This window comes from Bubalus kerabau, chromosome 2 (assembly GCF_029407905.1).
Source record: "Bubalus kerabau isolate K-KA32 ecotype Philippines breed swamp buffalo chromosome 2, PCC_UOA_SB_1v2, whole genome shotgun sequence".
Lineage (NCBI taxonomy): Eukaryota > Metazoa > Chordata > Mammalia > Artiodactyla > Bovidae > Bubalus > Bubalus kerabau.
In genome coordinates this window covers 140,157,160-140,179,332 of record NC_073625.1, presented here as the reverse complement: position 1 = coordinate 140,179,332, position 22,173 = coordinate 140,157,160, and the positions used below count along the sequence as shown (strand labels likewise).

The 22,173-nt window shown below is 37.1% G+C and overlaps 1 protein-coding gene across 1 annotated transcript in view; it reads left to right on the top strand.

Moving 5' to 3' along the window:
* The first annotated feature begins 3,193 nt into the window (after positions 1-3,193).
* NLGN1 (neuroligin 1) overlaps positions 3,194-22,173 on the top strand; it is a 782,190-nt gene continuing 763,210 nt past the window's right edge. The window contains exon 1 of the mRNA XM_055569020.1: positions 3,194-3,304. The gene's annotated coding sequence lies outside the window, so the exon portion shown is untranslated. The remainder of the gene's footprint in view (positions 3,305-22,173) is intronic.

Here is a 22,173-nt window from a genome sequence, read left to right as displayed (position 1 = left end):
CACAAAAAAGGTAGTTGAACATTACTTTTTCCCCCTATTTCAACCACATTTTTTCTTATTTAGGTGATGATTTTTGCTTGCTAGATGGAAATTTGTATATCCCTTCTAGAAAGAAATAAGGATCTATACATTTCCAGTTCTTAGAAATATGAAGTACTATAGATTTTTTAAAAAATTCTACATATATTAAAAAAATCTGTATAGACTTCTGTGCAGACAGTAGATTCTTAAATTCTGAACTCCTATACTATTTTCTTCACTTCTACATATACTTTTCTAAATAGAAATTTTTCTAAAACTATAAGGGTTCATAGAAATCATCTAATTTAAATATTTCATTTTAAGGAAATGGTTCAGACATACAATCAATTTATAATGTAATTCTATAAACATTGTGTACTCCAGATTCAGTTTGAGAAAGAAAGCATGAACACTGGGTTGAAGCTCCCCATGATGTCTTTCCAATTTCATTAACTTTGGTTCTTTCCAAAGATAAAGTATCCTTTGAATTTCAAGCTTATCATTGTCTTGCATGTTTATATACTTTTGCTACATATGCATATGCTCAAAAATAAATATAATCATATACATAATAATGTTTTCAAACTTGATATATAAATGTATCAACCCACAGTTTTCTTTCTGCACCCTGCTTTTGTTGTTTCAGCCCCACATTGCATTTCTGAATGCAGTCATGCTAACTCAAGTAGCTACAGTGCATTCATTTTTCTTTTTTACTGCATGTAAATTACAATATGTGAATATTCTATAAATTCCTTGTTCACTTATATATCCAAAGTTTCTTTTCTGTTTTTTTCTTTTTCATGTAATTCTGTAATGGTTATTTTCTGTACATGCGTAGAGACACAGAAAAGAATGCAGGAGTGAAGAAACTGGAATTGGGGATGGAAGAATCTTTATTGCTAAACTTCTCTCTGAAGTTGTACTATTACCTGTCCTTCATGGTTTCTCCACATCCTCATAAGTTTTTCTTATTGCTGGACTTAGAAAATTTTGCCAATTTCATAGTTGTGAAATGATACTTCATCATTTTAACTGGCATTTCTGTAGTAACTAGGTAAATTCAATGCCTTTTTCAGATGTTTATTGAACATTGAGAATCCTCTTCTGTCAATTATTCATTTGTTGGGTCATTTTTTAAATAACATTTTTGTCTTTATAGATTTATGAGAATTCTTTAGGTACTTGGATACTAATCCTTCTTTGATTATGTAACCAAACATTGCATAGCAAATATATCCTCTCAGTCTATGCTTTGACTTTTGTGATGAACATACATTTTTTTTCATATGCCTAATTTACTGTCTGAATAATTCATCTTTCTGTACTGCCCATAATGCCACCTGGTATTTATCAAGTTTCCATAAATGTGGGGATATATTACTAAGTTCTGTATTCTATTTTCTTGGACTAACTTCTATCTCTGAACCAAAGTTACAATGCTTCAGTTACTGCCATTGTATATTAAATGTTAATAGTCAATACAGAAATTCCCCATACCTTGTTCTTCAAAATTGTGTTGACAAATTTTGACCCTTCCCTCTTGCAAACAAACTGTAGAATTAACTTTTCAAGTTCTATGAAAGACTACATGAGCTTTCAATAATAATTACTTTAATTTTATAGATTAAATTACAGTCAAGTCTTCCATCCAGGAACAAGTATACCTGTTAATTTATTTGAGTTTACTCTTTGATTTTTAATAGATAAATTAACCCTGGGTCAAAAGTGACTGCTCAAAGTCACATAGCCAATTAATAACAAAACCAGTGGTAGAAGTAAGATCTCTTGACTCCTTAGTAGCTCTTACACTAAAAAAGGTTTAATTATTTAGTCAATTAGGAAAGAAAATCTTGGAGTCCTTGCAGCTACTACACCCACCAGCAGGAAGGTGAATTAAGCTTCCTGAGTTTACTGGGCCCTTGATAAATCAGAAGACTTGCTGTGAAGGCAAATTTCATCCGTTGCCTGTTCCTATTAGATCAGAATCCTCATTTTAAAAAGATTGCTAGGTTATTGGTAGGCACAGTAAAGTTTAAGAGAGATTGCTTACCAAATGGAATCCTGAAATTCATTGCATTGTTTTTTTTTCCTCTAAAACCTGCCATAAATGCATGTATATACAAATATATGTGTGAGTATATGTATACATATATACAAATATATGTATATGCTCCTTAGGTTCCCCCACAAAAAACCCAGCATATCTCAGGCACACTGAGGCTTCTTTTGATATCTGTAGTTATTCATGAAGCAAATACATTTGCTTTGAAATCACTGGCTGCCCCAAATTGGCCTTTTAGCTACTCTATCCCACTGGGAAAAATTCTGTAGGAAAAAGATGGAATACTGAGGAGACAGAAGCATAGATTCAGTCTTTAAAGTAAAACAGAGAAGAAAGATCAGACGATTTTTTTCAAGTAGTCACATACTATTCATGGTAATCTACGGTCAGCCTTCTTCTTTCACTACTACAGCAGCCAGTTATCTATATGGGGGGGAGGGGAGGGGGGAAGGTGAAGAGAAGGGATTTCAAAAAAAAGAAAAAAAGAAAATGAGATCCCTGCAATATCACCTTAAGCCACTAGGGGTATCTTTGTACCATTTTTCATCCTGCACTGATTTGGAGTGGAAACCTATATTAGGGGAAAACCAGGGTCCTCGGCATTTTTTTGCTAGCTGTGCACCCAGAATCCAAAAACATTTTAGAAAGAAAGAATCCACAGTTCTTTTGGTCATCCGAACAGGGCTACGAAATCGCTCTACTGGACATCAGCACCAGGGATTCATTTTTGAGGTCAATTTCCAATCGAGATAAATCTATTGGATTAGTAGGATTATCTGATTGCAGCTGAAAGAAGTAACGTTGTTTGATCATTTGTATTTCTTGCCTGATGCTCGGATTTACATGGAGGTGGCTTGGGGTCCTAAGGATTCTGGATCGTGGTTGCAGCTGGAGAGAAAAAAGGATCAATCGACACGTTTTGGAAGTGTCCGTGGGTGAATAAAAAAAAAAAAAAAAGGAATGGTGGGAGGGGGGGCGCAAAACGGGTTGCGGCTGCTTAGAGAAGAAAAAAAACAAATAAAGGAAGCATCTTGACTTGTCAAACAAGAATTACCGAATGCTCAAGATTCCAGAATAAGCGTCTAGGAACTGGTAAATACTTGGAGCAATTCAGCTTGAATTTGACGGCGAAGTGTTGTAGAAACTGTCTTCTTGAATTATTGGAAGGGGATTGGGGAAAGATGAGGGGGCTCCCTCTGTGGATTTATCTTATTGAGGGTAAGTTTGGGGTCTTTTATTGGGAGGGGGCTACCTAGGTCTGTGTGCCGCTGCGCGGAAGGTGCTGCGGACGCGGTGCTTCTGAAATGGGGAGTGAAGTGGGGGGATGTGAACCACCTCGCACATCTCCGGTAGATCTCTAGGGAGCTACCTAGATCGAGCTTAAAAACCGTGTTTTGTGGCATCGGTGGGAAAGCCGAGCAATCCTCCAAGCTCTGAACTTTGCGTTGAAAATCTCTCAGTTGAGAGATCCCTCTTGGAGCTAGTGCTTTCTCCTACTGATACTTTAAAGAGAGGAGGCAGCGATGCCTTGGAAAACCTGCATGTGGAGGGGGAAAGCCCAAGTAGAAATCTCTGCTATCTCTGCCGTTGTTTTGGCAGCTGTCTTGGCTTCTAGGGGAATTTTGCAGGGGGGATTGGCCGTTTTCGTATTGTCTCTTTCTCCCTTCCCCTTCCATCCTTCCCCTTCCCGCCTCTCACTCCTCCCCGCCGAACACTAAAGGGTTACAGGTTCACTGCATCGGATAGATACTGTAAGAGTGGGTGACCGGCCACACGTGTTGTCTTGTAATTCACTTGTACGACTTTGCATAATACAGTCCGAGGTAACTTTTCTTCGAGTTGGACCAGTCCAGGAAGGCGTTGCAGCCTTTCTGCCGAGGGCCGAGACTGGCAAGTGCGCCAGGCAGCCGGCTGTATTTCCAATGCATGCCTACCCTGGCTGCCTCGCCACTTACTGGCTTTTCTTTCCAACTGAGCGGTGCGCGCGCGTTTCCAGACGTTTTCTTGCTGCTGAATTAAGAGCTTTTTTTTTTTTTTTTTCCTTTTAAAATATTATTTCATTGCTCTCAACAAAAGCTCATCTTTATTTACGGAAGGGAAATCAATTTCAGCAGATGTAATTAAAAATAATCACTTCAATGAGTGAATATTAATTGACCAAGGAAACTTAAAAGTTGCTTTGGAATCCAGAAAAGCATATAATTCTGAACCAGTTTTGGAGTCCGCATAGATTCAGAACAATTACATAGAACGGATTTAAAATATGTATGTAGATATGTTAAATAAGTTAAGGCACTCCCCTGCCTTCATAGGCTCCTTATACCTTCAGAATGTTAGTTGGCTTTTCCTATTTATGGCCATTTCGTTAAATTTTAAACCTCATTCAGCTGCACTAGACTAAAATGGAAATAGATAATTGTTAAAACATAAAATAATGTATTTTCTACGTTATTATTTTAAAGAAGAGCATCAAATATTTTTGCAGGGGTCTCTGTTTATAGACTATGAAATATATGTAGATACCATATACCTTTATGGTTTTAGCATTAAAACCTCTTCATCGTGAACTCACTGAAAGGCAGCTCTTCAATGTCATCTAAAGCACTCATCATCCAAGTACTTCAAGAATTCCAGATACATCAGACATTCTGGTACTAATAGAGGAGCCTCACCAAACTTTCTTCTTGGATTTGTATGTATATATGTGTTTCTTAAGGCTAAATTCTGAAACAAGATAAATGCCATTCCTTTTTCCTTTTTAAGATAAAATAGCAAAAAATGAAACTCTTGTCTCCCAAGGATTCTACAGTGGAAAAGTTACTACTTATTAGTGCAGACTTTAAGTTTTTCTAGAGATTAAAAAGATAGCAAGAAATCCTGCAGGCGTGTTAGTTTTAAGAAGGTATCTCAGAGGCTGGGTTTGCCTTTTTTTTTTTTTTTTAAACAATAAGTCATGTGGTTTATGTGCAGCATGAGCTAGAAAAATGGATATTCTGTGTTTTGGTACATTCTAGCCACTGATCATAGCTACACTGTCCACTAATATTAACATCTTTTTAAAAATTTAAGTTAAAACAGACAGCTAACAAATAACAAAATATAATAGTAAATATATCATGAAGGCAAATGGGAGATGGATTAGAATCCTTCTTTATAGGCTAGTAGAGAATATAATGTTGATACTATAAAAGTAGATGGAGAGTATGATACATGAAAAAGAAAGTCCTTGTAAAAGTTAATTTACATCTTTCACAACCATTGACCCAGTGGTAATGGCATGCACAATGGTGCGAAAGCCAGCAGAGTTAGCTTAAAGTGCCTTTGTCATGACTGAACAGTATTTTCCTCTGGCAAGAATAATCAATACTTTGTGGCCCCTTGTTCCATTTTCTTTTGGCAGTGAAAATGAAAAGGTGAAAACTTTAACCCACTCTGTGGTTTCTACAAGCAGTTCCTAACATAAAACTTTGGTAAACTTTGTAGGTGGTAGATCCACTTTGGAAAGTTAATAATAATAGGAATAAAAATAAATAAAACTATATACCCCCAAATAACCAGTAAACGAAGAGCAACTTACCCAGTTACATAAATGTTCTCTATTAATAGAGTGAATTATTTTGAGAACTATTAAAAAACCTGAAGAGTTCACTTAGTTACATTTGCTCTACTTTATTCAAATAACATTTTTGGTTTGTTTTTTTTTTTTTTGGTCATGACTGTTAAAAAGAACATGGTGGCCTATGATCATCTGTCCCAATTTTGCTACAGAATACACAAAATGTGGTAGTTTGGGGTAAAGAAGCAGAAACTCTCAATTAGCCCTGAAGATGACAAGCATGGTTTCTAATGTGTGTGATGAGAAATAGCTTTGGATTCCCCAAAGCTTATCACCATGGAATAACTCACGTTGCTTCACTGGAGCTTTGCTGCACCTATCCCTAGAACCCTTCCATGTGTTCTAGCTGGCCTAACATTCAGGGGGTGCTAATACATTTGCTACAGATTTGTTTCATGATTTTGAGATATTTAAATAGTTAAATGTTATTCTACACCAATCGATTTTTTTTTTAAAGGAAATTGCTCCACTCTTAATTGAAAGCAAAATGAAAAGGGCAATCCTATTTTAATGATTTGTTGGAATTTAACACATGGCATCTCAAAATGCAAATCTTCTGTTTCTTTTGCTTTGTCAAGAAATGCTAAAACAAAACTTAAAACTTAGAGTTAGTTTAAAACTTCAGTTTTTAATATTTCAAATTTGCAAAGCCCAGAAAATCTTTGAAAAATTAACATATAGAAGACTCATGATAAATCTAGGGTGTCCTTTTAAATGCCTTTTGAAAGATAATTTAAAACATTTTGAAGTAGGTAACCTCTTAATCTTGTGGGATAGCAACATTCTCAACTGTTCCTAAGAATAATTTCTTAATACTAACAGGTTTGATTACTTTTCCTTTGTTATTAATGACATCACATTGACAATGTCAACTGTCACTCTCCTACTATAGAAGGATATGAATTACTTCTGTCCCCCACCCCAACAAAAAACACCTATATGGTAGCAAACGTGTGAAAGAGAGAGAGACTGTCAACTCTAAGCTTAACTGAAGTTAAGGAAAACTAATAAATCACTCCAGGCATTTGAAATTATCAGACGTTAACCTTTTGGAGGATTTTATATGAATTCTTTTTATAACAGTCAATATAATCTCTTCTGTGCCTGTTTCCGTTGCATGTAAGAGAAATTCTAGTCAATGGCAAAATGCTTTACTGCTGCCATGACTGCAGACTTTATAGGTGAGACATGTGTCAGCATGCTAGCTTTAGCAGTAATGCCTCTTTTGTGTGAAACCTTATGGGCCTTGCAGGCACTCTTTCATCTTGACACTCATAAAACGTTCAATCCCCATATTTATTATTTAATTTTCTTCCTATATATAGCAGCTGAACACTTCAATATATGAATGTGTAGCCAAAAACTGACAAGCAAGCGTGAATAGGACTAATGAGTTTTAATAATACACATATTAGGGACTGCTAAAGAAAGTTTAATTAAGAAAAACAAGTTAAGCATGAAATTCATTTTGGAACAAATGCAACTTAAGTTATTACTGCAGATGTAAAATCAAAAACCACAGGGATACATGACAAGAAAGAAAGTTCCGGGTTGAAACTAGACCTACTAAACGCAGTTGACATTTTAGGACCTGCCTTGAAGTTGATGCACTTGGCTCTGCCTTATGAAATCAAAGAATATACCCTATTTCAGAGTTTTCACTTTTCTATAACAGTTTTGGTTTAATATGTTAACTGTATCCAGGCATGTTCTGTACCAGTTCCCTTCAGACATAGTAGCCTTTCAGTAGCCACACAGTAGCCTTTCACTTTTCTGTGGTCAATTTTCCTAATACTGTATATGCCTACCTAATCTACCAGTCAGAATCCATGCCATCCCTTTGGGTGTGCAGTAGGTGGTGTTTCAGTAAGAGGACTGCTCATGTATCAATTTACCTGCACCTATGGTTCTGTTTGATTTGGGGCATTTAGAAATAAATTTTAGAAATTGTTTATGTTTGCCCATTTATTTATTTGGTGGTGGCATTTTACATCTGGGCAGAAGTTGGAGAGGAGACGGAATACTGGGCAAATATTTCCTTAGAATTTCGTCTGTATTTAATGTATACTTCTTGAAAGAGGGAAGCAGTCAGGCAATAGCATGAAGGTCTTATACATGCTCTTCAACAACAGTCTTTTTGGCAACATCTCTTTGATAGGCTAACTTATTCTAATACACACCTTTGGCATCACCTATGTGTAACAGTAGGTGTTTCCTCTTTGAAATACCCAGTGAATATTGAGTCTTTGAGGAAAAAAAGAGGTTAGTTGTAACATTTCAAAGTGAATTGAAAATGTTCTTGTCTTTTTTTAGATAGTTATGGTGCATACTTTCATATGGAATACTCCACGCTTGGAAATTTAACAGGGTCACTCATTAAATCAATGAATACTGACTTGATAAAAACTAACTTGGAATTATTGTTAGTATAAGTTTTTCCCATAGGTCCACCATTTCCCTTATGACAGAACTAACCAGAAAAACAGTGATTACCACATATCACACTGACAAACAGTTGTCAGTATTAAGACCTGAAAAATCATACTCAGCCATCTAATAGTTAACCATAAGGCTACAAGGAGTAAAGGTTCACTTCAGTAACCATTATGTTTCAAGTTTCAAGTCAGTGTATCTGTCATTTTTAATTTAAATCTATATTACTTAGCTGTCCAAAACTTTACACACATGTGACATTGTTATCTATCCTTTTTCTTAGGGGTAAAAAAATAAAGTCACTTAGTATCTTTACCTCTTTAACTGTGCCAAGTATTCTAATGCATATGTTGCAATGAGATTGTTGCCAAAAGTTTCTGTTATTTAAAGCTGTGGTCCTTAGTAATAAACCTGAGGAATTATTTAGTATATGAGTAATACATTTTACATGCTGCAATAATACAGTGGTATAGCTTATATAACCTCTATAATGGCAGGGGGTATTGTCTGGCTTTTCAAAGCTACGTGTTTCCTCCCAACACTCAGAATAGTGCCTGACATATTACTAGCAACTGACAAATATTGCTGAATGATTAAAAAAATCTCATCCTGGTCTTGCATGTTAACAACTAAATATGTAACCTCTTGCTTAATACCTGATCTCTTCATTTTTGCTTTTAATTTTTCTTAACCTAAGTCAGTTGTTACTTTTAATTGATATATATTTTAAAACTATGTGCAAAATTCCAAAAGTAGAAATATATTGAAAAGATTGAATTTTAATTAAAGACAAATAAGAATTGAAACTTTTTAGTGAAATTTTTATGTAGTTTATTTATTGTGATAAATTATTTTATCAGGACTCACAAGTATAATAGGATTATTCGAGGTTATAATTTACCAAAATGAATATTAGAGTTATTTTCTGCTGTGTAGAAAATGTGATATCTCAAGGAACTTTGGAAGCACTAATGCAAACACTTAAAACATGGACAGTAAGACCTAAAATATAATCATGTTTGGCATTTTGGTCATTAATTCTTTCTTCAGTTTTTAAAAAATTTATAGTTACAAGTTTCCTATTGTTCAACTTTATTTAAATGGTGAATTCACTTAAACTTATGTGTATATTAAATTCTTGTGTATTCATTGATGTTTCGTTACACAAATGGCACATGGATAGAGTATTGCTTTGAATTTTGTTATTGTTAGTACTAATAGAACTGTAATATGAAAGGAAATAAAAGATGTGAATATCTGAAGAAGATTGCAAGTATAATCGTCTGTCACTTTGGGGCAAAGCTTGAGCTCTAAGCCAAATCAGGAGTGACAGAACCCTTATTGTTGTCTGGTACCTTACATGAAAGGAGTTGGTGGTCTCAGTCCAGCTCCTAGCAGACAGTTACTCGCTAAACAATAGTAACTATAGTATTTGCCAATTCCTGCAGAAACCTAGGACTGAATGGGTATAAATGTTTAACTACCCCCTCTCTGCTAATCATCCTGCAAGGGGTCAAGATTGACTCACCCTGGCGCAGGGCCACACTGAGAAACTTAGCACTGCCTCTGCCAACGTTGTAGCCATTGTCTGCAGCACAGGATTTTTAAAGAGGACTTCAGTTAAGCAGGGCACCAGGAGTGGCAGTTCTCCGCTCTTCCCAGGCACAACTCACCAGAAACAAGAATAGACTTAAACAGTGACTTGAGAAGGTAGCACTGCTCTTAGGTTGTACTGTCTTCACTATAAAGATACTGGCAGGCATGCTTAAGTTACTTAAGGCATACTTAAGATACTGGCAGGCATGCTTCTGGACACAATGACTTGCAACCCCAAAGTAGCCCTTTTCAGACAAAAGCTCCAGTTTAATATCAAGGGAAGTAATCCACTCTACCTGGCTGTCTCTCCTGAGCTCTTGAGTGATTATTCATTTTCTTCTAGGAGAGTCACAGCATCAGCAATTGGTTTTAAATATGTGTCCTGTGGTATTTGACGTATGCATTAAAACAGTTGCCTGTGCTTTTATTTTTAAATATTCTGTTTTACAGTTGCTGGCCTTCAAATCCTCTTAATGTCCTTCCACATTTGAAAGTTAACCCTCTTCTGTAGATTTTAAAACAGCAATTAATATGTAGAGATTCTGAGAGTAGGTTCAGAGTAAACAGAAAGTAAAACTTATTTTATATAGTCAAATGTTAAATGGATTGTTTTGCTTGATCCCCAAAATAAAGGAGAAACTCACTAACGTTTAGCCATTTGTTGTAATGATGGTCTTAGTAGAAATATTCAGTTGTAGAATGCAGAAGGAAATGCTATCACTTTGATCTCTTTTTCTTTCTGCTGTCAGAAAGCTGTTATGGCATCTTCAGATCTCACTTTTTTCCCAAATGGTAACAAAATTAGTCACCAGTCTATAAGAACATGCCTCCACACCTCTGCATGATGAGGAATTTTCATTGTCCTTCTATTATCTTCACCTCTTCTCTGTTTTATCTCCTTTTGCTACCAAGTGTAATTAAGATAATGCCTTCACAGTGGTCACGTATCACAGTTGAATAAATAAAATCTGAGGGTAGGGTTAATGAAAGAAAAATAATATATAGAATGAATGGGTTAGTCATTCAAGAGATATTTTCTAATGACTTACAATGTAATTAATTGTTCTGGGGATGGTTGCTTTCAAATCAACTGTTCAAAAGCCATAGCCTCTCTTCTCAAATATTAAGGCTAACCTGATTATTATTTTTGTGATTATAATTATTCTCATCATACTTGGGATAAGATCTCACATCCCAATTTTTTGGCTTGATGCCTCACCCTTCTCTGAAGTCACACTTAACTCTTTGTTCACAGAGACGCCCAGGCTTCACAGTGTTTGGGTCTTCTCTTGCCTCTGACAGGATTTGTCCCCTGTCAACTTCCACTCATCTTTCAGAACCCAGTTTACAGATTACTTCTTCAGGACAGTCATCCTTTTTACTCAAGACTCATTAACTCTCCCCTCCAAGAATTATCCTTCTTGGCAAAGCATTTATAACTAAATGGTGTGATTGATTTACATAAAGCTTGTCTTCCCCATTGAACTTTAGTCTCTGTGAGTGTCAGCACCATGACTATCTCCTTATTGTTGGCCTTCCCGGTGCTTGGCACTAAATGATGTAATAACGATGAATAGGGAATCTGAGTTTACAAATCACTGTGGTGAAAAGTACTAAAGGTTCCTGAAGGAAAAAGGCAACAAATGCTTTGAGAGTTGCAGAGAGGGAGTGTTTTTGTGGCTGGGAGGATCTGAACTGACATTTGAATCTTGTTAGTTCAAATGGCCTTGGGGGATCCTGGCTGGAGTCTTTCCAGGCAAAATCTAATGGGAAGAGTATTCCCCAGGAAGGAAGAATCTTGGTAAACAAATTGGATTGAATTCACTGACCAGGACTCTCAGTGATGTTCTTTGTTTGTTTTTATTAGAATTGTATTTTCACTAAGATAGTTTGTTCAGTTCAGTTCAGTTCAGTCCAGTCGCTCAGTCGTGTCCGACTCTTTGCGACCCCATGAATCGCAGCACGCCAGGCCTCCCTGTCCATCACCAACTCCCAGAGTTCACTCAGACTCATGTCCATCGAGTCAGTGATGCCATCTGGCCATCTCATCCTCTGTCGTCCCCTTCTCCTCCTGTTACCGGGTATAATATCTGGAATATACTTACAATTTTTTCCTTGCTATTCTTTAAAATATTTTGTTGGTAAATTTTTTTCTCTTTTTACTGTCAAATTTTAGTTTGCCTTTTCTCCTACCATTCTATTTTCTCTACTGTTTGCTTACATCATTGGAGAAGTTCATTCAGAGTGGAAGTAGCCCAAGGAGAGAGAGAACAAGTAGAACCCTGCTTACATGTTCTGTGAAGGGAAGGGAGAGTGGGCTGTAAACTGAGAACCCTCAGAGACCTGTCTGCCCTTCCTCCTGGAAGGGGGCTCTGGGCAAAATTGAGGAGGAGGCAGGGTTTATCTTTAAACCCTTTAAATTCTTCTGCCTTATCTCTTTCTATTTGTTGAAACTCCCTACATTCATCAAACTGTGTTCTTTTTTTTTTTAATTGAAAAATGTTTCAGAGGCTTTGTGTTTCTGATTTTCAGTTAATTATCTGTTCCACAGAGATGATAATTCTAACTCGTGGTAGTTGGTGCTGGCATTAATGAAGTTATTAATTAATTGGTGATCATTGCAGAATATACTTGTCAGGACATTAGTTCTCCATAGCTATATGTTGGTATGCCCACAACATGGGCTATGATAGCACTTGAACTTCCACATGACTAATCTTGAACTTTGATAGTCCCATCTATGTGACTTTTGGTTCTAATCCTGTCTTACTTTTTTCTCCTTGTGCCCTTCTGGTACTGCTTGCTTTCTTCCCTAGATTTAGTTATTCTGTTAAATACTAAAATGACCAATTCTTATAACCTTTGCTCCTTGAAATTCCATCATTCATTTACCTTGTTTATCCTCAGTCCTGACTTCTGTCATTTACTCTTTGCCTCATGTGATGGAACATTCCTGGGAAAACTTTCAATACCATGCCATCTGCTCCAAATTATGCCTGTTAACCTCATATTTCCCTCCTGTTGGTGTCCTGTGTGTTTTTCTTTCTAAAATCTCTCAAACTGAGCACGCGACTTTATTGAGTTAGTCTCATTCAGGAGCAAAATGTCATATATCATACACAGGGCATATTCTTTAAGAGGTAGGGAGTCTTGTCTCTCTCTCTCTCTCTCTCTTTTTTTAAGCTCTGTGGTCTTGAGAAAGTTATCTTGCCATATGAAGTCTCATTTTCCTCCTTTCAAATAAGAATAATTGGATTATAAGTTTGTTGTGAGGACTAATGTAAAGTGCTTGAGACAGCTTGGCAAGTAGCTGTTTAATAATCTCTTTTAATAATCTCTAATATTAGCTGGTTTTGATGTCATTTTCACATAAATTTAGATATATTTAACTAGACTTCAAACTGATGTATAAAATATGAAAATAAAACTGTTTCTGGTTTCTTCCCCACCAGTTCATTTACTGAGGTAATGGTTTCCACATGTTTGTGGTCATATACTACTCTGTTTTTGATAACAAAATCATAAAAATTATGAAATATATATTTATGGCTTCCCTGGTGGCTGAGATGGTGAAGAATCCGCCTGTGATACTGAAGACCTGGATTCAGTCCCTGGGTTTGGAAGATCCCCTGAAGGAGGAAATGGCAACCCATACTAGTATTCTTGCCTGGAGAATCCCCATGGACAGAGGAGTCTAGCGGTCTATAGCCAATGGGGTTGCAAAGAGTCAGACATGACTGAGCGACTAAGCATAGTACATATATTTATACTCCTTCATAAATATTTCTATTATCAGATTGCAACACAACACAAAAATAGACATTAAATAATGAGAAAAAGTCAGGTTTTTTTTTTAATATCTTATAAACTTGATAGCTTCTTTCCATTATTTATTAATATCTAAAGTTGTAGAGATTCTTAAGGCACAGGTCAGAGCTACTAAAATTTATCTGTATTTCCATTTCAAAGTTATCTTCTTCATGTTTTCAAATATTTTTTCTGCTTGTTATTATATATGACAAGGTAGTCATTATTTTCAGTCTTGCAGTATAGCTGAGGAAGAGCTTATGCTAGAACTAGGAGAGGTTTCATTTCTGCTCGTTTCACATCCATATTCTATTACTAGTACTTTCTTTTAATCTATATTTATCGTGGGGAAAACAATTTAGTAGTCAGTTTTGTGAGGTTTATATTAACTAAAACATGATGAAAAATGTGTAAATGTGCTTATCCAGTGGTATTAGCTCTAATACATCACCAAACATTGAAAAGGAGCAGTAACAACAACAAAATGCCACTCCTGGCAAATCCGCTACAGTATAGAACCATCACCTTCCCAAGAACATCTCAAGTGCTGTGTGCAACATACAACCATGTGAAGTCACTGGTATGAAACCATATATACATATTATCAAGCTTAGTTTTGTTCTCTTTGTGCTTTATAAAAAATTATAATACATAGAAGTTCAACTATTTACTTCCCTTCTCTCATCTGGTCCTCTTGTGGTGGGGTATAAGCCCATTACTTTGGGGATTTCTGCTCCACAGTGCCGCCAGTTTAATTTTCTTGTGAATATATTTGATAATACTTTTCTCCTCCTAAGTCTATTTAATGGCTTTTCATCATCCAGTGAATAACATATCCAAACTCTTTAGCCTTTTAATGGAGAGCTTGCTTGATTTGGCTGTAGCCTGCCTTTCCAGTCTCATCCAGTGCTCAGCCTCACTTACCCTGTGTTCTGGCCAAACCAAACTGTGCCCTTCTCAAATGTGGCTCCTTCTTTTTCCTTTCTTTCATAGGTCAGGTTTCTCAGGGAAAAAAATAAAAGAGACTCTGAGATGAAGATTTGCTTGTTAAAAGTTTATTTGGGCTTGCCATTGGGAAAAAGCACCTGGGTGGGGGGAACCAGGAAATCACCACCAACCTCTCCCTTGGCCTCTTTCCATAGGGAGCTTGGGGCCTGGAATGGCCCCTCTGAGTGGGTCTGCATTGAGAAAGGAAGAGCAGACCTTTCTGCATTGGTGTGGACTTCTGCCTTGGAGTGTGAGCTGCCCTCAGGGAGGTTGAGCGCCACACTATTTACTACATATATTTTCCATTGTTTCTAGAATGTGCCCTCTACCCAGAATTCCTTCTGTGACCATCAATGTTGGTCTGATTCTTTGAGGCCGAGCTCATATTCCTCTTGATTCATGAACTCTGTCCTTTTCTACTAACTCGAAGTAGACCTGTCTCTTCTTTTAAAGCCTAACATTTTTTTTTTCTGATTGCATACATTTGTTTATTCATTTCATTTTTAATTACTTCCTATGTGAATTAATTGCACGTTACTTACATTAAGTGGTCAGTTAATGAATGGACTCACAGGACTCAAATAGTTTATACTCATTGGGCAGCTTTATTACAGGCAAGTAGAGCAATAGCAGGAGAAGGGTATGCACTGAATGGGGCCTGGAAACTCAGACTCAGGCTTCTTTGTTCTCCCACTCCTGGGTCTCATGGGATACCCCTTGTTTCAAGGTCTTGAACCACCACCAGTGTGAATGTGAAGCATCTTGGTATAGGAAGCCCACAGTCTGCTGATGGTCAGGTTCTTTTACAGTGAGCTCTTCCCAAAAGCACATTTCAGTTGCATGGCCAGGCTTGGCCTTTGAAAACTGCTACACTCCACTGAAACCAGATGTTACTAAATGAAATTTTATGACATTATTATTATGAAATGCAACTCTTAAATCCCATTATTATTATTAAGTGCTGTTACAAGGCTAATATGTTCTGACCTCAAAAGAACTTATAGATTCATAGATACAAAACATTATTTTTCTTTAGTTAATACAGTCTTCATTATTCCTGAATCTGTATTACAGTTTTGCCTGTTTACTAAATTTTTTTTAACCCCAAAGTCAATACTCATAGTGCTTTTGCAGTCATTCACAGACATGAGCAAAGCAGCAAAAAATGTGAGTCACCACATGAGCACACTTCCTGCTGAGATTGAGCAAGGTGATGATCTGACTTCTTGCTTCAGCTCCCACACAGAGATGATCAGAGCATGAAGACGGTAGAAAGTGCACTGCAGTGCAAGAAGCTCCAGCTCTGGGGTCAGGTAGAGGGGATTTGAATCCCAGCTCTGACATCTGTTAATGAGGTGCGGGCATGCTCAGTTGCTTTAGTTGTGTCCGACTCTGTGCAACTCTATGGACTGTAGCCTGCCAGGCTCCTCTATCCCTGGGATTCTCAAGGCAAGGAGAGTTGCCATGCCCACCTCCAGGGGATCTTCCTGACCCAGGGATCAAACCCACATCTCCTGCATTATAGGGGGATTCTTTACCCACTCAGCCACGTAGGAAGCCCATTAGTGAAGTGGCTTCAGACAAGTCACTAAACACTTTTGAGTTTTGTTTTCTCTTTTGTAAAATAAAGAAAATAGAATCTACCGGGATGAATTCATTCACAACAATGTGAAATACGTATATAAGTATATACATGTGTGAAGTGTGAAGTGAAAGTCACTCAGTCGTGTCTGACTCTCTGTGACCCCATGGACTATTCTCCAGGCCAGAATACTGGAGTGGGTAGCCTTTCCCTTCTTCAGGGGATTTCCCAACTCAGGGATCAAACCCAGGTCTCCTGCATTGCAGGCAGATTCTTTACCAGCTGAGCCACAAGGGAAGCCCAAGAATACTGGAGTGGATAGCCTATCCTTTCTCCAGTGGATCTTCTCTACCCAGGAATCGAACTGGGGTCTCCTGTATCGCAGGCAGATTCTTTACCAACTGAGCTGTGAGGGAAGCCCATATATACACACATATATACATACACACACACACACACACACAGATCCATTTCTCTTTGAGCGATGGATCCATATTTCCCAATTCAGTGTTTGCAGTGACTTTATGGCATATAACTATGGTGAATAACAACTATCGGTTGTGTAGCATTGGTCAAACTTTAAGCAGCTTTGGTAATAAGTGTGTGGTCAGTCCAGATCATTTGCAACCTATGCCTACACTTGGTAAAGGATTTTCACATAGATTTTATGATGGATATAAAAATAACACAAAATTCTTGCCCCTGAATAAAAAATTCAGTAGGAGGGGTTGGATTGAACAAATGAAAACAATCAGTAAAAACAAAGTAAAATAGAAAATATATAGGTAATATTAAAAATACGACATAATAGGCTATGTAAAGTTAGAAGTTGCAGACACCTTCCTGGGTTCCAACTCCCTGTAATTATATATTTACTGAACACATGTCACATTCCAACCTGCAGTAGAGCCATTTTTAATGTGATGTTTCTTTTCAATATTGTAGCTACTTGGAAACAATTAGTAGGCTGTACTTATCATTAAATTCTTGTAAGATTTAGCACAACAGCATGCGTATCATAGATACCCAATAAATGTTTGTTGAGTAAAGAAAGAATTGGATGAATGTGTCCACCTAATGTGAATATTTAATGTTCTAGAAATTTCTCTATATTCTTTCTAGCATCATCTCTGATCTGGGTCACTCAGGAACAAACTAGTTAATGGACCAGGTGTTACGATAAATTAATGCAGGAGATAATATATTCCCATTTTTGATGTTCTGTTTAAATGTTATTTATTTTGTTTTGTTATTTTTGTTATTTGATTTTGTTTTATTTTTGCAGTCCCTTTGGAATTGCACATGCCTTAACCAAAGAAGAATAATGGAGGAATTTGTGAGCTAGTTATCTTCACCTACTAAAAAGTCAGAGGAAAGCTAATCCAGTGTGTTTTAGTAAATTCATCTACTTGCCTGGACTGCTGAATAAGGATTTTTTGACCTCATTATTTTAATGTATAATCAATATTTATTATGAAATACTTCAAACATTCAGAAAAATGTAGGGAATTCCTCAACAAAGGTGTGTGCGCACACGTGTGTATTCACATGTGTGTGTATACACATCACCCATCACGATCAAAATCTTAGATTTTTAGAACTTGCTGTAGTTAATTGTGGTCTTTTACGGTCCCATCACAGGTTATCATTCATAGTTCCAATTAATCAATTAATGGCATTAATTAATTGCTAGAACTAATTTCATATCCTTTTCTTCTTACCCATGGATAATAAATCATGTGTTATTACATATTCATCCATCTGTGAATAATGTGTAGTTTTGTTTCACATATTTTAAGGTTTATTTAAATAACATTTTACTGTATGTAATCTTTGTTCAAAAATTTTAAGATTTACTCATGTTGATATTTAGGTCTATGTTCCTTATTTTCACTGACGTGTAGAATTTTAATTTGTGAATATATCATAGTTCATCTGTCAATATCTGTTAATGGACATTTGTGCTCTTATAAAGTTGGGCTTTTTTTGGTTACTCGTCATTATTTTAAAATGATCTTGTGTAAATGCATATGAACACCCATTCAATGTAAAATTAAAAAAGGTGAAAAAAGGTAACAAAATCTTGCAAACTGATCCAGCCACTATGGAGAACAGTGTTGAGATTCCTTATAAAACTGGGAATAGAACTGCCATATGACCCAGTAGTCCCACTGCTGGGCATACATCCTGAGGAAACCAGAATTGAGAGAGACACATCTACCCCAATGTTCATTGCAGTGCTATTTACAATAGCTATTTACAATATTTACAATGGAAGCAACTTAGAGGTCCATCAGCAGATGAATGGGTAAGGAAATTGTGGTTCATATACACAATGGAATATTACTCAGTTATAAAAAGGAAAACATTTGAATCAATTCTAATGAGGTGGATGAAACTGGAGCATATTATACAGAGTGAAGTAAGTCAGAAAGAGAAAGAAAAATACAGTGTATTAGCTCATATATATGGAATTTAGAAAGACGGTAATAACGATACTACATGCAGAGCAGCCAAGGAGACAGATGTAAAGAACAGATTTTTGGACTCAGTGGGAGGAGGGTGGGATGATTTGAGAGACTAGCATTGAAACATATACATTACCATATGTAAAATAGATGGCCAGTACAAGTGAACGCATGAAGCAGGGCACCTACAGCCAGTGCTCTGGGACAACCCAGAGGGATGGGGTGAGGAGATAAGCGGGAGGGGGTTCAGAGTGGGAGGAACACATGTCTTCCTGTGACTGATTCGTGTTGATGAATGGCAAAAACCATCACAATACTGTAAAGTGATTATCCTCTGATTAAAATAATTTTTTTTAAAAGTCATAAAAAAAAGGTAACAAAATCCAAAGTTCCAATAAGAACAGGGTAAGCATTTAAATTTCTGTTTCTATGAAATTGTCAGAGAATTTACCTAGAGTCTATCTTCTGAAGGAACATAAAACACTTTTACAATTCAATTTTAAAGGCACTAGGATCAATTTTTTTAAAAGTGTTAATTGTGAAGTTAGAGACTGTATCTAGTCTAATGATCAAAAGGATGGCCTTTAAATTAGATGCCAGTGGGCTCCTGGAGCTGCTACTGATTAGCTGAGAACCAGGGCCAAGGCACTTAACCTCTTTAAGTCTCGATACCTTGTGAGTAAAAAGGGAATAACTGTTGAACCCAGTTTATAGGGTTGTTGTAAATGAGGTGTAAAGGTTTAAAAGTTAAGGGTTTGGCATATACCAAGGAAACACCAATACATAGGAAAAATTTCCTAACAACAAATTTGAGAGTCTATATTTTGGCGCGCGTGTGTACACACACACACACACACACACACACACACACACACACGGCTTCTCTGGTGGCTCAGGCAGTAAAGAATCTGCCTGCAATGCAGGAGACCTGGGTTCCATCCCTGGGTCAGGAAGATCCCCTGGAGAAGGGAATGGCTACCCACTCCAGTTTTCTTGCCTGGAGAATCCCATGGACAGAGGAGCCTGGTGGGCTACACAGTCCATGTGGTCGCAAAGAGTTGGACATGAGTGAGCAACTAATACACACACACACGTTTAAATTTTTGGTTATTTAAACTAGCCATATTTGTACATTGCACTTGGGCAACTGTTGTTATAACAGTGACCTCTGAAAACTATTTAGGGTCCATACTATAATTCCCTGTACAGGTCAGCCCATGTATAATGTGATGTTTTTATAACCTCGAAAGCTAAACATTAGAATTTGAAAACTTACCATGGCATGCAAAATTCTCATCCTGTACAATTTGTGTTAAAGTAGCACATTAGTGGGAAACAGCAGCCCTTTTATTTTTAACACAGTTAAGGATTTGTGAGCATGAAAATGAGAGTTATTTTGTTAGGAACCAAACAAGTACTTTTTTATTGATGAGCGTGTAAGTGTGTAATGAATATTTAGAAATAACTATTGAAGATTAGGCTGTATAAAATATGGTTTTGGAGACTTTTAAATCCTCACCACAGGTTCTCTACTTTACGTGTCAAAAATGCTGCATTTTAACACCAAAATGTGACCAGGAAAGACCTAGTTGTTTAAGACCAAAATGTGATCAGAAAAGACCTAATTGCGGCCCACCACAATTCTGTGCAAGAATGAGCATTACATACTCAACAGAAATGAGTTTGTGTAGCTAAATCTTCAACAGATGCTGGAGTTCTGGCACAGAAATGGGGTGGTCTAAGCCTGACTTTTGTATGTTAATATGCTTTCACAGCAAAGGTATGAGAATTAACACAGACTGAGATATTCTTGAAGAAAGACATTTATCTCCTTATTGCCATCTGTGATGAATTGTTCAGAGCTAAGGGAACACCAGGCTTGAATCAAATCTCCTGCTGCCCTATATAGTTTTAACACAAAGTTAGGGCAGCCTCACTGCCAGACCAGCACTTTTTCAGGAATCTTCCCATAAAATGACAGGATAGAACCATCTATAATACAAATCAACACTGTTGTTTTCAAACTAAGCACTCTAAAAAGTTACTTGAACAAGAGAAGACAAATATGCTGAGTTGTTTGGTATTTTGCAGTTAATGTAAGGTACGCTGTGAAATGCATGGCACTGAATGTTACATTTTATTCTGATGTGTCTTAAGTTGGACTGGGTAGACAGTGTTAGATGTTTGATTAGTGTCAATATGCAGGATGTTATGATTAGGTATGGTTGTTCTTTTAAACTACCACATTCTTTTTTGTATTGTTCCTTTGATTTCTGTCAGATAGTAAGAACATTTCTAATTTAAAATATATTGACTTTGACTCAAAAATTCATTTTCCTGTTGCAAATTTACTGATATCTAAAATACATAGTTTATGTCTCCTGCGTTGGCAGGTGGGTTCTTTACTACTGAGCCACCAGGGAAGGCGTAAGATATATAACTAGATGGTTAAAAAAAATCTGCAAAATAATGATGCCAACTTCTGTCTCTTTTCCAAGTTGTGTCTAATGGCAATTTGTCTTTTAAATTCTTGAATCTTAATTGAAGGTGAAGGAACCGTAGCCAATGACTTTGTGTATACTTTTGAGAAATAGCAAGGAGACTGACCTTATAAGGTTCAGTTCCGTTCAGTCGCTCAGTCATGTCCGACTCTTTGTGATCCCATGAACTGCAGCATGCCAGGCCTCCCTGTCCATCACCAGCTCCAGGAGTCTACCCAAATCCATGTCCATTGAGTCGGTGATGCCATCCAACCATCTCATCCTCTGTTGTCCCCTTCTCCTCCTGCCCTTAATGTTTCCCAGCATCAGGGTCTTTTCAAATGAGTCAGCTCTTCGCATGAGGTGGCCAAAGTATTGGAGTTTCAGCTTCAACATCAGTCCTTCCAATGAACACCCAGGACAGATCTCCTTTAGAATGGACTGGTTGGATCTCCTTGCAGTCCAAGGGACTCTCAAGAGTCTTCTCCAACACCACACTTCAAAAGCATCAATTCTTCGGCACTCAGCTTTCTTTATAGTCCAACTCTCACATCCATACATGGCCACTGGAAAAACCATAGCCTTGACTAGACGGACATTTGTTGGCAAAGTAATGTCTCTGCCTTTCAATATGCTATCTAGGTTGGTCATAACCCTCCTTCCAAGGAGTAAGCATCTTTTAATTTCATGGCTACAGTCACCATCTGCAGTGATTTTGGAGCCCAGAAAAATAAAGTCAGCCACTGTTTCCACTGTTTGCCCTGTTTCCCCGTCTATTTGCCATGAAGTGATGGGACTGGATTTCATGATCTTAGTTTTCTGAATGTCGCACTTTAAGCCAACTTTTTCACTCTCCTCTTTCACTTTCAGCAAGAGGCTCTTTAGTTCTTCTTCACTTTCTGCCATAAGGGTGGTGTCATCTGCATATCTGAAGACATTCATATTTCTCCCGGCAGTCTTGATTCCAGCTTGTGCTTCATCCAGCCCAGCGTTTCTCCTGATGTACTCTGCATATTAGTTAAATAAGCAGGCTGACAATATACAGCCTTGACGTACTCCTTTACCTATTTGGAACCAGTCTGTTGTTCCATGTCCAGTTCTAACTGTTGCTTCCTGAC